Here is a 12,678-nt window from a genome sequence, read left to right on the forward strand (position 1 = left end):
GGTTGGCAAATGAAATCGCATGTTGCTCTGACGCTCCTCTGTACCGCATGATTGTGCAAAGCAAAACCATACAACCCAAGGTGGTGTTTGATAACCAGCAAAGACAGTGCTGAGATTTGAATTCAGTATGTCCTATTTACTACACAAGCTTTAACCAACTAAGCCACGGCGCCAACCTGCACACACTCTCTCAGGGAGGGGCACTTAGAGGATTAAAGCATCCAGATAAGAGGCCAACGGCCAGGCTCTGCACAGCAATGGCCTCATCTGGCCGTCTAGAAGTCCAGTTTGCTATCTATTGTACCACAGAGCCTGTCAGCAAGTGTTGACCTGTTCAAAAGAGCGTCAGCATTATCCGGATCTGGTTTGGAAATGCAATCGCCTGCTGCCTTTGCTATCCCTGTTTGCAGTCCGATCTCAGAAAAGCACATGCTTGAGGCACACAGGGGACGCTAAAGGCACCGCTGGGATTTGAACCCAGGATCTCCTGTTTACGAGACAGACGCTTTAACCAACTAAGCCACGGCGCCAAGCAGAGCCCTACAGCTCTGGGAGGGTGAGTAAGTTGATCAAAACATCCAGCGGTGAGGACAAAGGTCCACGTGCTGGTCAGCTTATGAGATTTTTCACAACTTTCTGTTGCCAGAGGGCATAAGCGTGCAATTTAATGATAAACGAAAGGCAAGAAGTCACCAATCTGTTTTGACTCAAACCCACAAACTTTAAATGGCCTCACACCGGAGACTAATAGCCCAATGCGCTACACTCTGCGCCACGTGCAGCAGCTCCTTCCAGGCTTGCAGCAGTCCTAAACCAAGGATCACCTGTTTGCAAGGCAAGCTCTTTGACCAGCTGAGCCATGCTGCATCGCTGAGATGACTCTGGCCAGTATTGTTCGGCAGCATCTGAGGGGTGGTTCGCAAATTAAATTGCATGCTGCTCTGGCACTCCTCTGTACCCCCTTTTTTACGGAGAGCAAAACCTCACAGCCCAAGGCGTCACTTGATCACCAGCAAAGGCACCGCTGGGATTCGAACTCAGGATCTCCTGTTTACTAGACAGGCGCTTTAACCAACTAAGCCACGGTGCCAACTTGCATGTACCTGCCAAGAAAGTGAGATTTAGAGTTTTATAAGTCCGGAGGGGTGGCCAGAGAGCATATGTGTTTGTTGGCCAAGCGCCATTAACAGAAAGCCAAAAGCAACGACTCTGGTGGGACTCGAACCCACAACCTTTGAATGGCCTCATCTGGCAGTCTAGAAGTCCAATGCGCTATCCATTGCGCCACAGAGCCACGTGTGGAGTTTTTTTTTCCTGGCTGTTCCAGTGCGTTGAATTGAGTTCAGGTATTTGGGGAGCGGGAAGGACAAGATATGTGGGCCTCTCTGCAATTGGTATGTGGTTGGAAAAGCGGAGTATCTGTAAGGGCTTCCTTTCCCAGAAAGAACCCACAGAGCAGAGCCACCTGTTAAAAGGCACCGCTGGGAATCGAACCCAGGATCTCCTGTTTACAAGACAAGCGCTTTGACCAGCTAAGCCACGGCGCCCTGCTGCGTTGTTGACTTGGGTCAGAATTGTTCGGCAGCAGCTGAGGGGTGGTTGGCAAATGAAATCGCATGTTGCTCTGACGCTCCTCTGTACCGCATGATTGCGCAAAGCAAAACCATACAACCCAAGGTGGTGTTTGATAACCAGCAAAGACAGTGCTGAGATTTGAATTCAGTATGTCCTATTTACTACACAAGCTTTAACCAACTAAGCCACGGCGCCAACCTGCACACACTCTCTCAGGGAGGGGCACTTAGAGGATTAAAGCATCCAGATAAGAGGCCAACGGCCAGGCTCTGCACAGCAATGGCCTCATCTGGCCGTCTAGAAGTCCAGTTTGCTATCTATTGTACCACAGAGCCTGTCAGCAAGTGTTGACCTGTTCAAAAGAGCGTCAGCATTATCAGGATCTGGTTTGGAAATGCAATCGCCTGCTGCCTTTGCTATCCCTGTTTGCAGTCCGATCTCAGAAAAGCACATGCTTGAGGCACACAGGGGACGCTAAAGGCACCGCTGGGATTTGAACCCAGGATCTCCTGTTTACGAGACAGACGCTTTAACCAAGTAAGCCACGGCGCCAAGCAGAGCCCTACAGCTCTGGGAGGGTGAGTAAGTTGATCAAAACATCCAGCGGTGAGGACAAAGGTCCACGTGCTGGTCAGCTTATGAGATTTTTCACAACTTTCTGTTGCCAGAGGGCATAAGCGTGCAATTTAATGATAAACGAAAGGCAAGAAGTCACCAATCTGTTTTGACTCAAACCCACAAACTTTAAATGGCCTCACACCGGAGACTAATAGCCCAATGCGCTACACTCTGCGCCACGTGCAGCAGCTCCTTCCAGGCTTGCAGCAGTCCTAAACCAAGGATCACCTGTTTGCAAGGCAAGCTCTTTGACCAGCTGAGCCATGCTGCATCGCTGAGATGACTCTGGCCAGTATTGTTCGGCAGCATCTGAGGGGTGGTTCGCAAATTAAATTGCATGCTGCTCTGGCACTCCTCTGCACCCCCTTTTTTACGGAGAGCAAAACCTCACAGCCCAAGGCGTCACTTGATCACCAGCAAAGGCACCGCTGGGATTCGAACCCAGGATCTCCTGTTTACTAGACAGGCGCTTTAACCAACTAAGCCACGGCGCCAACTTGCATGTACCTGCCAAGAAAGTGAGATTTAGAGTTTTATAAGTCCGGAGGGGTGGCCAGAGAGCATATGTGTTTGTTGGCCAAGCGCCATTAACAGAAAGCCAAAAGCAACGACTCTGGTGGGACTCGAACCCACAACCTTTGAATGGCCTCATCTGGCAGTCTAGAAGTCCAATGCGCTATCCATTGCGCCACAGAGCCACGTGTGGAGTTTTTTTTTCCTGGCTGTTCCAGTGCGTTGAATTGAGTTCAGGTATTTGGGGAGCGGGAAGGACAAGATATGTGGGCCTCTCTGCAATTGGTATGTGGTTGGAAAAGCGGAGTATCTGTAAGGGCTTCCTTTCCCAGAAAGAACCCACAGAGCAGAGCCACCTGTTAAAAGGCACCGCTGGGAATCGAACCCAGGATCTCCTGTTTACAAGACAAGCGCTTTGACCAGCTAAGCCACGGCGCCCTGCTGCGTTGTTGACTTGGGTCAGAATTGTTCGGCAGCAGCTGAGGGGTGGTTGGCAAATGAAATCGCATGTTGCTCTGACGCTCCTCTGTACCGCATGATTGCGCAAAGCAAAACCATACAACCCAAGGTGGTGTTTGATAACCAGCAAAGACAGTGCTGAGATTTGAATTCAGTATGTCCTATTTACTACACAAGCTTTAACCAACTAAGCCACGGCGCCAACCTGCACACACTCTCTCAGGGAGGGGCACTTAGAGGATTAAAGCATCCAGATAAGAGGCCAACGGCCAGGCTCTGCACAGCAATGGCCTCATCTGGCCGTCTAGAAGTCCAGTTTGCTATCTATTGTACCACAGAGCCTGTCAGCAAGTGTTGACCTGTTCAAAAGAGCGTCAGCATTATCAGGATCTGGTTTGGAAATGCAATCGCCTGCTGCCTTTGCTATCCCTGTTTGCAGTCCGATCTCAGAAAAGCACATGCTTGAGGCACACAGGGGACGCTAAAGGCACCGCTGGGATTTGAACCCAGGATCTCCTGTTTACGAGACAGACGCTTTAACCAAGTAAGCCACGGCGCCAAGCAGAGCCCTACAGCTCTGGGAGGGTGAGTAAGTTGATCAAAACATCCAGCGGTGAGGACAAAGGTCCACGTGCTGGTCAGCTTATGAGATTTTTCACAACTTTCTGTTGCCAGAGGGCATAAGCGTGCAATTTAATGATAAACGAAAGGCAAGAAGTCACCAATCTGTTTTGACTCAAACCCACAAACTTTAAATGGCCTCACACCGGAGACTAATAGCCCAATGCGCTACACTCTGCGCCACGTGCAGCAGCTCCTTCCAGGCTTGCAGCAGTCCTAAACCAAGGATCACCTGTTTGCAAGGCAAGCTCTTTGACCAGCTGAGCCATGCTGCATCGCTGAGATGACTCTGGCCAGTATTGTTCGGCAGCATCTGAGGGGTGGTTCGCAAATTAAATTGCATGCTGCTCTGGCACTCCTCTGCACCCCCTTTTTTACGGAGAGCAAAACCTCACAGCCAAAGGCGTCACTTGATCACCAGCAAAGGCACCGCTGGGATTCGAACCCAGGATCTCCTGTTTACTAGACAGGCGCTTTAACCAACTAAGCCACGGCGCCAACTTGCATGTACCTGCCAAGAAAGTGAGATTTAGAGTTTTATAAGTCCGGAGGGGTGGCCAGAGAGCATATGTGTTTGTTGGCCAAGCGCCATTAACAGAAAGCCAAAAGCTACGACTCTGGTGGGACTCGAACCCACAACCTTTGAATGGCCTCATCTGGCAGTCTAGAAGTCCAATGCGCTATCCATTGCGCCACAGAGCCACGTGTGGAGTTTTTTTTTCCTGGCTGTTCCAGTGCGTTGAATTGAGTTCAGGTATTTGGGGAGCGGGAAGGACAAGATATGTGGGCCTCTCTGCAATTGGTATGTGGTTGGAAAAGCGGAGTATCTGTAAGGGCTTCCTTTCCCAGAAAGAACCCACAGAGCAGAGCCACCTGTTAAAAGGCACCGCGGGGAATCGAACCCAGGATCTCCTGTTTACAAGACAAGCACTTTGACCAGCTAAGCCACGGCGCCCTGCTGCGTTGTTGACTTGGGTCAGAATTGTTCGGCAGCAGCTGAGGGGTGGTTGGCAAATGAAATCGCATGTTGCTCTGACGCTCCTCTGTACCGCATGATTGCGCAAAGCAAAACCATACAACCCAAGGTGGTGTTTGATAACCAGCAAAGACAGTGCTGAGATTTGAATTCAGTATGTCCTATTTACTACACAAGCTTTAACCAACTAAGCCACGGCGCCAACCTGCACACACTCTCTCAGGGAGGGGCACTTAGAGGATTAAAGCATCCAGATAAGAGGCCAACGGCCAGGCTCTGCACAGCAATGGCCTCATCTGGCCGTCTAGAAGTCCAGTTTGCTATCTATTGTACCACAGAGCCTGTCAGCAAGTGTTGACCTGTTCAAAAGAGCGTCAGCATTATCAGGATCTGGTTTGGAAATGCAATCGCCTGCTGCCTTTGCTATCCCTGTTTGCAGTCCGATCTCAGAAAAGCACATGCTTGAGGCACACAGGGGACGCTAAAGGCACCGCTGGGATTTGAACCCAGGATCTCCTGTTTACGAGACAGACGCTTTAACCAACTAAGCCACGGCGCCAAGCAGAGCCCTAAAGCTCTGGGAGGGTGAGTAAGTTGATCAAAACATCCAGCGGTGAGGACAAAGGTCCACGTGCTGGTCAGCTTATGAGATTTTTCACAACTTTCTGTTGCCAGAGGGCATAAGCGTGCAATTTAATGATAAACGAAAGGCAAGAAGTCACCAATCTGTTTTGACTCAAACCCACAAACTTTAAATGGCCTCACACCGGAGACTAATAGCCCAATGCGCTACACTCTGCGCCACGTGCAGCAGCTCCTTCCAGGCTTGCAGCAGTCCTAAACCAAGGATCACCTGTTTGCAAGGCAAGCTCTTTGACCAGCTGAGCCATGCTGCATCGCTGAGATGACTCTGGCCAGTATTGTTCGGCAGCATCTGAGGGGTGGTTCGCAAATTAAATTGCATGCTGCTCTGGCACTCCTCTGCACCCCCTTTTTTACGGAGAGCAAAACCTCACAGCCCAATGCGTCACTTGATCACCAGCAAAGGCACCGCTGGGATTCGAACCCAGGATCTCCTGTTTACTAGACAGGCGCTTTAACCAACTAAGCCACGGCGCCAACTTGCATGTACCTGCCAAGAAAGTGAGATTTAGAGTTTTATAAGTCCGGAGGGGTGGCCAGAGAGCATATGTGTTTGTTGGCCAAGCGCCATTAACAGAAAGCCAAAAGCAACGACTCTGGTGGGACTCGAACCCACAACCTTTGAATGGCCTCATCTGGCAGTCTAGAAGTCCAATGCGCTATCCATTGCGCCACAGAGCCACGTGTGGAGTTTTTTTTTCCTGGCTGTTCCAGTGCGTTGAATTGAGTTCAGGTATTTGGGGAGCGGGAAGGACAAGATATGTGGGCCTCTCTGCAATTGGTATGTGGTTGGAAAAGCGGAGTATCTGTAAGGGCTTCCTTTCCCAGAAAGAACCCACAGAGCAGAGCCACCTGTTAAAAGGCACCGCTGGGAATCGAACCCAGGATCTCCTGTTTACAAGACAAGCGCTTTGACCAGCTAAGCCACGGCGCCCTGCTGCGTTGTTGACTTGGGTCAGAATTGTTCGGCAGCAGCTGAGGGGTGGTTGGCAAATGAAATCGCATGTTGCTCTGACGCTCCTCTGTACCGCATGATTGCGCAAAGCAAAACCATACAACCCAAGGTGGTGTTTGATAACCAGCAAAGACAGTGCTGAGATTTGAATTCAGTATGTCCTATTTACTACACAAGCTTTAACCAACTAAGCCACGGCGCCAACCTGCACACACTCTCTCAGGGAGGGGCACTTAGAGGATTAAAGCATCCAGATAAGAGGCCAACGGCCAGGCTCTGCACAGCAATGGCCTCATCTGGCCGTCTAGAAGTCCAGTTTGCTATCTATTGTACCACAGAGCCTGTCAGCAAGTGTTGACCTGTTCAAAAGAGCGTCAGCATTATCAGGATCTGGTTTGGAAATGCAATCGCCTGCTGCCTTTGCTATCCCTGTTTGCAGTCCGATCTCAGAAAAGCACATGCTTGAGGCACACAGGGGACGCTAAAGGCACCGCTGGGATTTGAACCCAGGATCTCCTGTTTACGAGACAGACGCTTTAACCAAGTAAGCCACGGCGCCAAGCAGAGCCCTACAGCTCTGGGAGGGTGAGTAAGTTGATCAAAACATCCAGCGGTGAGGACAAAGGTCCACGTGCTGGTCAGCTTATGAGATTTTTCACAACTTTCTGTTGCCAGAGGGCATAAGCGTGCAATTTAATGATAAACGAAAGGCAAGAAGTCACCAATCTGTTTTGACTCAAACCCACAAACTTTAAATGGCCTCACACCGGAGACTAATAGCCCAATGCGCTACACTCTGCGCCACGTGCAGCAGCTCCTTCCAGGCTTGCAGCAGTCCTAAACCAAGGATCACCTGTTTGCAAGGCAAGCTCTTTGACCAGCTGAGCCATGCTGCATCGCTGAGATGACTCTGGCCAGTATTGTTCGGCAGCATCTGAGGGGTGGTTCGCAAATTAAATTGCATGCTGCTCTGGCACTCCTCTGCACCCCCTTTTTTACGGAGAGCAAAACCTCACAGCCCAAGGCGTCACTTGATCACCAGCAAAGGCACCGCTGGGATTCGAACCCAGGATCTCCTGTTTACTAGACAGGCGCTTTAACCAACTAAGCCACGGCGCCAACTTGCATGTACCTGCCAAGAAAGTGAGATTTAGAGTTTTATAAGTCCGGAGGGGTGGCCAGAGAGCATATGTGTTTGTTGGCCAAGCGCCATTAACAGAAAGCCAAAAGCAACGACTCTGGTGGGACTCGAACCCACAACCTTTGAATGGCCTCATCTGGCAGTCTAGAAGTCCAATGCGCTATCCATTGCGCCACAGAGCCACGTGTGGAGTTTTTTTTTCCTGGCTGTTCCAGTGCGTTGAATTGAGTTCAGGTATTTGGGGAGCGGGAAGGACAAGATATGTGGGCCTCTCTGCAATTGGTATGTGGTTGGAAAAGCGGAGTATCTGTAAGGGCTTCCTTTCCCAGAAAGAACCCACAGAGCAGAGCCACCTGTTAAAAGGCACCGCTGGGAATCGAACCCAGGATCTCCTGTTTACAAGACAAGCGCTTTGACCAGCTAAGCCACGGCGCCCTGCTGCGTTGTTGACTTGGGTCAGAATTGTTCGGCAGCAGCTGAGGGGTGGTTGGCAAATGAAATCGCATGTTGCTCTGACGCTCCTCTGTACCGCATGATTGCGCAAAGCAAAACCATACAACCCAAGGTGGTGTTTGATAACCAGCAAAGACAGTGCTGAGATTTGAATTCAGTATGTCCTATTTACTACACAAGCTTTAACCAACTAAGCCACGGCGCCAACCTGCACACACTCTCTCAGGGAGGGGCACTTAGAGGATTAAAGCATCCAGATAAGAGGCCAACGGCCAGGCTCTGCACAGCAATGGCCTCATCTGGCCGTCTAGAAGTCCAGTTTGCTATCTATTGTACCACAGAGCCTGTCAGCAAGTGTTGACCTGTTCAAAAGAGCGTCAGCATTATCAGGATCTGGTTTGGAAATGCAATCGCCTGCTGCCTTTGCTATCCCTGTTTGCAGTCCGATCTCAGAAAAGCACATGCTTGAGGCACACAGGGGACGCTAAAGGCACCGCTGGGATTTGAACCCAGGATCTCCTGTTTACGAGACAGACGCTTTAACCAAGTAAGCCACGGCGCCAAGCAGAGCCCTACAGCTCTGGGAGGGTGAGTAAGTTGATCAAAACATCCAGCGGTGAGGACAAAGGTCCACGTGCTGGTCAGCTTATGAGATTTTTCACAACTTTCTGTTGCCAGAGGGCATAAGCGTGCAATTTAATGATAAACGAAAGGCAAGAAGTCACCAATCTGTTTTGACTCAAACCCACAAACTTTAAATGGCCTCACACCGGAGACTAATAGCCCAATGCGCTACACTCTGCGCCACGTGCAGCAGCTCCTTCCAGGCTTGCAGCAGTCCTAAACCAAGGATCACCTGTTTGCAAGGCAAGCTCTTTGACCAGCTGAGCCATGCTGCATCGCTGAGATGACTCTGGCCAGTATTGTTCGGCAGCATCTGAGGGGTGGTTCGCAAATTAAATTGCATGCTGCTCTGGCACTCCTCTGCACCCCCTTTTTTACGGAGAGCAAAACCTCACAGCCCAAGGCGTCACTTGATCACCAGCAAAGGCACCGCTGGGATTCGAACCCAGGATCTCCTGTTTACTAGACAGGCGCTTTAACCAACTAAGCCACGGCGCCAACTTGCATGTACCTGCCAAGAAAGTGAGATTTAGAGTTTTATAAGTCCGGAGGGGTGGCCAGAGAGCATATGTGTTTGTTGGCCAAGCGCCATTAACAGAAATCCAAAAGCAACGACTCTGGTGGGACTCGAACCCACAACCTTTGAATGGCCTCATCTGGCAGTCTAGAAGTCCAATGCGCTATCCATTGCGCCACAGAGCCACGTGTGGAGTTTTTTTTTCCTGGCTGTTCCAGTGCGTTGAATTGAGTTCAGGTATTTGGGGAGCGGGAAGGACAAGATATGTGGGCCTCTCTGCAATTGGTATGTGGTTGGAAAAGCGGAGTATCTGTAAGGGCTTCCTTTCCCAGAAAGAACCCACAGAGCAGAGCCACCTGTTAAAAGGCACCGCTGGGAATCGAACCCAGGATCTCCTGTTTACAAGACAAGCGCTTTGACCAGCTAAGCCACGGCGCCCTGCTGCGTTGTTGACTTGGGTCAGAATTGTTCGGCAGCAGCTGAGGGGTGGTTGGCAAATGAAATCGCATGTTGCTCTGACGCTCCTCTGTACCGCATGATTGCGCAAAGCAAAACCATACAACCCAAGGTGGTGTTTGATAACCAGCAAAGACAGTGCTGAGATTTGAATTCAGTATGTCCTATTTACTACACAAGCTTTAACCAACTAAGCCACGGCGCCAACCTGCACACACTCTCTCAGGGAGGGGCACTTAGAGGATTAAAGCATCCAGATAAGAGGCCAACGGCCAGGCTCTGCACAGCAATGGCCTCATCTGGCCGTCTAGAAGTCCAGTTTGCTATCTATTGTACCACAGAGCCTGTCAGCAAGTGTTGACCTGTTCAAAAGAGCGTCAGCATTATCAGGATCTGGTTTGGAAATGCAATCGCCTGCTGCCTTTGCTATCCCTGTTTGCAGTCCGATCTCAGAAAAGCACATGCTTGAGGCACACAGGGGACGCTAAAGGCACCGCTGGGATTTGAACCCAGGATCTCCTGTTTACGAGACAGACGCTTTAACCAAGTAAGCCACGGCGCCAAGCAGAGCCCTACAGCTCTGGGAGGGTGAGTAAGTTGATCAAAACATCCAGCGGTGAGGACAAAGGTCCACGTGCTGGTCAGCTTATGAGATTTTTCACAACTTTCTGTTGCCAGAGGGCATAAGCGTGCAATTTAATGATAAACGAAAGGCAAGAAGTCACCAATCTGTTTTGACTCAAACCCACAAACTTTAAATGGCCTCACACCGGAGACTAATAGCCCAATGCGCTACACTCTGCGCCACGTGCAGCAGCTCCTTCCAGGCTTGCAGCAGTCCTAAACCAAGGATCACCTGTTTGCAAGGCAAGCTCTTTGACCAGCTGAGCCATGCTGCATCGCTGAGATGACTCTGGCCAGTATTGTTCGGCAGCATCTGAGGGGTGGTTCGCAAATTAAATTGCATGCTGCTCTGGCACTCCTCTGCACCCCCTTTTTTACGGAGAGCAAAACCTCACAGCCCAAGGCGTCACTTGATCACCAGCAAAGGCACCGCTGGGATTCGAACCCAGGATCTCCTGTTTACTAGACAGGCGCTTTAACCAACTAAGCCACGGCGCCAACTTGCATGTACCTGCCAAGAAAGTGAGATTTAGAGTTTTATAAGTCCGGAGGGGTGGCCAGAGAGCATATGTGTTTGTTGGCCAAGCGCCATTAACAGAAAGCCAAAAGCTACGACTCTGGTGGGACTCGAACCCACAACCTTTGAATGGCCTCATCTGGCAGTCTAGAAGTCCAATGCGCTATCCATTGCGCCACAGAGCCACGTGTGGAGTTTTTTTTTCCTGGCTGTTCCAGTGCGTTGAATTGAGTTCAGGTATTTGGGGAGCGGGAAGGACAAGATATGTGGGCCTCTCTGCAATTGGTATGTGGTTGGAAAAGCGGAGTATCTGTAAGGGCTTCCTTTCCCAGAAAGAACCCACAGAGCAGAGCCACCTGTTAAAAGGCACCGCTGGGAATCGAACCCAGGATCTCCTGTTTACAAGACAAGCACTTTGACCAGCTAAGCCACGGCGCCCTGCTGCGTTGTTGACTTGGGTCAGAATTGTTCGGCAGCAGCTGAGGGGTGGTTGGCAAATGAAATCGCATGTTGCTCTGACGCTCCTCTGTACCGCATGATTGCGCAAAGCAAAACCATACAACCCAAGGTGGTGTTTGATAACCAGCAAAGACAGTGCTGAGATTTGAATTCAGTATGTCCTATTTACTACACAAGCTTTAACCAACTAAGCCACGGCGCCAACCTGCACACACTCTCTCAGGGAGGGGCACTTAGAGGATTAAAGCATCCAGATAAGAGGCCAACGGCCAGGCTCTGCACAGCAATGGCCTCATCTGGCCGTCTAGAAGTCCAGTTTGCTATCTATTGTACCACAGAGCCTGTCAGCAAGTGTTGACCTGTTCAAAAGAGCGTCAGCATTATCAGGATCTGGTTTGGAAATGCAATCGCCTGCTGCCTTTGCTATCCCTGTTTGCAGTCCGATCTCAGAAAAGCACATGCTTGAGGCACACAGGGGACGCTAAAGGCACCGCTGGGATTTGAACCCAGGATCTCCTGTTTACGAGACAGACGCTTTAACCAACTAAGCCACGGCGCCAAGCAGAGCCCTAAAGCTCTGGGAGGGTGAGTAAGTTGATCAAAACATCCAGCGGTAAGGACAAAGGTCCACGTGCTGGTCAGCTTATGAGATTTTTCACAACTTTCTGTTGCCAGAGGGCATAAGCGTGCAATTTAATGATAAACGAAAGGCAAGAAGTCACCAATCTGTTTTGACTCAAACCCACAAACTTTAAATGGCCTCACACCGGAGACTAATAGCCCAATGCGCTACACTCTGTGCCACGTGCAGCAGCTCCTTCCAGGCTTGCAGCAGTCCTAAACCAAGGATCACCTGTTTGCAAGGCAAGCTCTTTGACCAGCTGAGCCATGCTGCATCGCTGAGATGACTCTGGCCAGTATTGTTCGGCAGCATCTGAGGGGTGGTTCGCAAATTAAATTGCATGCTGCTCTGGCACTCCTCTGCACCCCCTTTTTTACGGAGAGCAAAACCTCACAGCCCAAGGCGTCACTTGATCACCAGCAAAGGCACCGCTGGGATTCGAACCCAGGATCTCCTGTTTACTAGACAGGCGCTTTAACCAACTAAGCCACGACGCCAACTTGCATGTACCTGCCAAGAAAGTGAGATTTAGAGTTTTATAAGTCCGGAGGGGTGGCCAGAGAGCATATGTGTTTGTTGGCCAAGCGCCATTAACAGAAAGCCAAAAGCAACGACTCTGGTGGGACTCGAACCCACAACCTTTGAATGGCCTCATCTGGCAGTCTAGAAGTCCAATGCGCTATCCATTGCGCCACAGAGCCACGTGTGGAGTTTTTTTTTCCTGGCTGTTCCAGTGCGTTGAATTGAGTTCAGGTATTTGGGGAGCGGGAAGGACAAGATATGTGGGCCTCTCTGCAATTGGTATGTGGTTGGAAAAGCGGAGTATCTGTAAGGGCTTCCTTTCCCAGAAAGAACCCACAGAGCAGAGCCACCTGTTAAAAGGCACCGCTGGGAATCCTGCTGCGT

The 12,678-nt window shown here is 50.5% G+C and overlaps 31 non-coding genes across 31 annotated transcripts; all 31 read right to left on the minus strand.

The window, feature by feature from the left end:
• Nucleotides 1-456: 456 nt before the first annotated feature.
• Nucleotides 457-530, minus strand: trnat-cgu (transfer RNA threonine (anticodon CGU)). Its single transcript has one exon. It is a non-coding gene; the product is annotated as a tRNA-Thr (tRNA).
• A 486-nt stretch (nt 531-1,016) lies between these two features.
• Nucleotides 1,017-1,090, minus strand: trnat-agu (transfer RNA threonine (anticodon AGU)). The gene has a single exon. It is a non-coding gene; the product is annotated as a tRNA-Thr (tRNA).
• A 114-nt stretch (nt 1,091-1,204) lies between these two features.
• trnar-ucu (transfer RNA arginine (anticodon UCU)) lies at nt 1,205-1,294 on the minus strand. The gene is given in 2 exon segments: nt 1,205-1,240; nt 1,258-1,294. It is a non-coding gene; the product is annotated as a tRNA-Arg (tRNA).
• A 179-nt stretch (nt 1,295-1,473) lies between these two features.
• On the minus strand, nt 1,474-1,547 carry trnat-ugu (transfer RNA threonine (anticodon UGU)). Its single transcript has one exon. It is a non-coding gene; the product is annotated as a tRNA-Thr (tRNA).
• Nucleotides 1,548-2,053: 506 nt separating this feature from the next.
• Nucleotides 2,054-2,127, minus strand: trnat-cgu (transfer RNA threonine (anticodon CGU)). Its single transcript has one exon. It is a non-coding gene; the product is annotated as a tRNA-Thr (tRNA).
• A 486-nt stretch (nt 2,128-2,613) lies between these two features.
• On the minus strand, nt 2,614-2,687 carry trnat-agu (transfer RNA threonine (anticodon AGU)). The gene has a single exon. It is a non-coding gene; the product is annotated as a tRNA-Thr (tRNA).
• Nucleotides 2,688-2,801: 114 nt separating this feature from the next.
• On the minus strand, nt 2,802-2,891 carry trnar-ucu (transfer RNA arginine (anticodon UCU)). Its single transcript is given in 2 exon segments — nt 2,802-2,837; nt 2,855-2,891. It is a non-coding gene; the product is annotated as a tRNA-Arg (tRNA).
• A 179-nt stretch (nt 2,892-3,070) lies between these two features.
• On the minus strand, nt 3,071-3,144 carry trnat-ugu (transfer RNA threonine (anticodon UGU)). The gene has a single exon. It is a non-coding gene; the product is annotated as a tRNA-Thr (tRNA).
• Nucleotides 3,145-3,650: 506 nt separating this feature from the next.
• trnat-cgu (transfer RNA threonine (anticodon CGU)) lies at nt 3,651-3,724 on the minus strand. The gene has a single exon. It is a non-coding gene; the product is annotated as a tRNA-Thr (tRNA).
• A 486-nt stretch (nt 3,725-4,210) lies between these two features.
• On the minus strand, nt 4,211-4,284 carry trnat-agu (transfer RNA threonine (anticodon AGU)). Its single transcript has one exon. It is a non-coding gene; the product is annotated as a tRNA-Thr (tRNA).
• A 114-nt stretch (nt 4,285-4,398) lies between these two features.
• trnar-ucu (transfer RNA arginine (anticodon UCU)) lies at nt 4,399-4,488 on the minus strand. Its single transcript is given in 2 exon segments — nt 4,399-4,434; nt 4,452-4,488. It is a non-coding gene; the product is annotated as a tRNA-Arg (tRNA).
• A 179-nt stretch (nt 4,489-4,667) lies between these two features.
• Nucleotides 4,668-4,741, minus strand: trnat-ugu (transfer RNA threonine (anticodon UGU)). Its single transcript has one exon. It is a non-coding gene; the product is annotated as a tRNA-Thr (tRNA).
• A 506-nt stretch (nt 4,742-5,247) lies between these two features.
• On the minus strand, nt 5,248-5,321 carry trnat-cgu (transfer RNA threonine (anticodon CGU)). The gene has a single exon. It is a non-coding gene; the product is annotated as a tRNA-Thr (tRNA).
• Nucleotides 5,322-5,807: 486 nt separating this feature from the next.
• Nucleotides 5,808-5,881, minus strand: trnat-agu (transfer RNA threonine (anticodon AGU)). Its single transcript has one exon. It is a non-coding gene; the product is annotated as a tRNA-Thr (tRNA).
• Nucleotides 5,882-5,995: 114 nt separating this feature from the next.
• trnar-ucu (transfer RNA arginine (anticodon UCU)) lies at nt 5,996-6,085 on the minus strand. The gene is given in 2 exon segments: nt 5,996-6,031; nt 6,049-6,085. It is a non-coding gene; the product is annotated as a tRNA-Arg (tRNA).
• A 179-nt stretch (nt 6,086-6,264) lies between these two features.
• Nucleotides 6,265-6,338, minus strand: trnat-ugu (transfer RNA threonine (anticodon UGU)). The gene has a single exon. It is a non-coding gene; the product is annotated as a tRNA-Thr (tRNA).
• Nucleotides 6,339-6,844: 506 nt separating this feature from the next.
• trnat-cgu (transfer RNA threonine (anticodon CGU)) lies at nt 6,845-6,918 on the minus strand. The gene has a single exon. It is a non-coding gene; the product is annotated as a tRNA-Thr (tRNA).
• Nucleotides 6,919-7,404: 486 nt separating this feature from the next.
• Nucleotides 7,405-7,478, minus strand: trnat-agu (transfer RNA threonine (anticodon AGU)). Its single transcript has one exon. It is a non-coding gene; the product is annotated as a tRNA-Thr (tRNA).
• A 114-nt stretch (nt 7,479-7,592) lies between these two features.
• trnar-ucu (transfer RNA arginine (anticodon UCU)) lies at nt 7,593-7,682 on the minus strand. Its single transcript is given in 2 exon segments — nt 7,593-7,628; nt 7,646-7,682. It is a non-coding gene; the product is annotated as a tRNA-Arg (tRNA).
• A 179-nt stretch (nt 7,683-7,861) lies between these two features.
• Nucleotides 7,862-7,935, minus strand: trnat-ugu (transfer RNA threonine (anticodon UGU)). The gene has a single exon. It is a non-coding gene; the product is annotated as a tRNA-Thr (tRNA).
• Nucleotides 7,936-8,441: 506 nt separating this feature from the next.
• Nucleotides 8,442-8,515, minus strand: trnat-cgu (transfer RNA threonine (anticodon CGU)). The gene has a single exon. It is a non-coding gene; the product is annotated as a tRNA-Thr (tRNA).
• Nucleotides 8,516-9,001: 486 nt separating this feature from the next.
• trnat-agu (transfer RNA threonine (anticodon AGU)) lies at nt 9,002-9,075 on the minus strand. Its single transcript has one exon. It is a non-coding gene; the product is annotated as a tRNA-Thr (tRNA).
• Nucleotides 9,076-9,189: 114 nt separating this feature from the next.
• trnar-ucu (transfer RNA arginine (anticodon UCU)) lies at nt 9,190-9,279 on the minus strand. The gene is given in 2 exon segments: nt 9,190-9,225; nt 9,243-9,279. It is a non-coding gene; the product is annotated as a tRNA-Arg (tRNA).
• Nucleotides 9,280-9,458: 179 nt separating this feature from the next.
• On the minus strand, nt 9,459-9,532 carry trnat-ugu (transfer RNA threonine (anticodon UGU)). Its single transcript has one exon. It is a non-coding gene; the product is annotated as a tRNA-Thr (tRNA).
• A 506-nt stretch (nt 9,533-10,038) lies between these two features.
• Nucleotides 10,039-10,112, minus strand: trnat-cgu (transfer RNA threonine (anticodon CGU)). Its single transcript has one exon. It is a non-coding gene; the product is annotated as a tRNA-Thr (tRNA).
• A 486-nt stretch (nt 10,113-10,598) lies between these two features.
• On the minus strand, nt 10,599-10,672 carry trnat-agu (transfer RNA threonine (anticodon AGU)). Its single transcript has one exon. It is a non-coding gene; the product is annotated as a tRNA-Thr (tRNA).
• Nucleotides 10,673-10,786: 114 nt separating this feature from the next.
• trnar-ucu (transfer RNA arginine (anticodon UCU)) lies at nt 10,787-10,876 on the minus strand. Its single transcript is given in 2 exon segments — nt 10,787-10,822; nt 10,840-10,876. It is a non-coding gene; the product is annotated as a tRNA-Arg (tRNA).
• A 179-nt stretch (nt 10,877-11,055) lies between these two features.
• On the minus strand, nt 11,056-11,129 carry trnat-ugu (transfer RNA threonine (anticodon UGU)). The gene has a single exon. It is a non-coding gene; the product is annotated as a tRNA-Thr (tRNA).
• Nucleotides 11,130-11,635: 506 nt separating this feature from the next.
• On the minus strand, nt 11,636-11,709 carry trnat-cgu (transfer RNA threonine (anticodon CGU)). Its single transcript has one exon. It is a non-coding gene; the product is annotated as a tRNA-Thr (tRNA).
• A 486-nt stretch (nt 11,710-12,195) lies between these two features.
• trnat-agu (transfer RNA threonine (anticodon AGU)) lies at nt 12,196-12,269 on the minus strand. The gene has a single exon. It is a non-coding gene; the product is annotated as a tRNA-Thr (tRNA).
• A 114-nt stretch (nt 12,270-12,383) lies between these two features.
• trnar-ucu (transfer RNA arginine (anticodon UCU)) lies at nt 12,384-12,473 on the minus strand. The gene is given in 2 exon segments: nt 12,384-12,419; nt 12,437-12,473. It is a non-coding gene; the product is annotated as a tRNA-Arg (tRNA).
• Nucleotides 12,474-12,678: the final 205 nt, after the last annotated feature.

This window comes from Carassius gibelio, chromosome B15 (assembly GCF_023724105.1).
Source record: "Carassius gibelio isolate Cgi1373 ecotype wild population from Czech Republic chromosome B15, carGib1.2-hapl.c, whole genome shotgun sequence".
In the NCBI taxonomy this organism is placed as follows: domain Eukaryota; kingdom Metazoa; phylum Chordata; class Actinopteri; order Cypriniformes; family Cyprinidae; genus Carassius; species Carassius gibelio.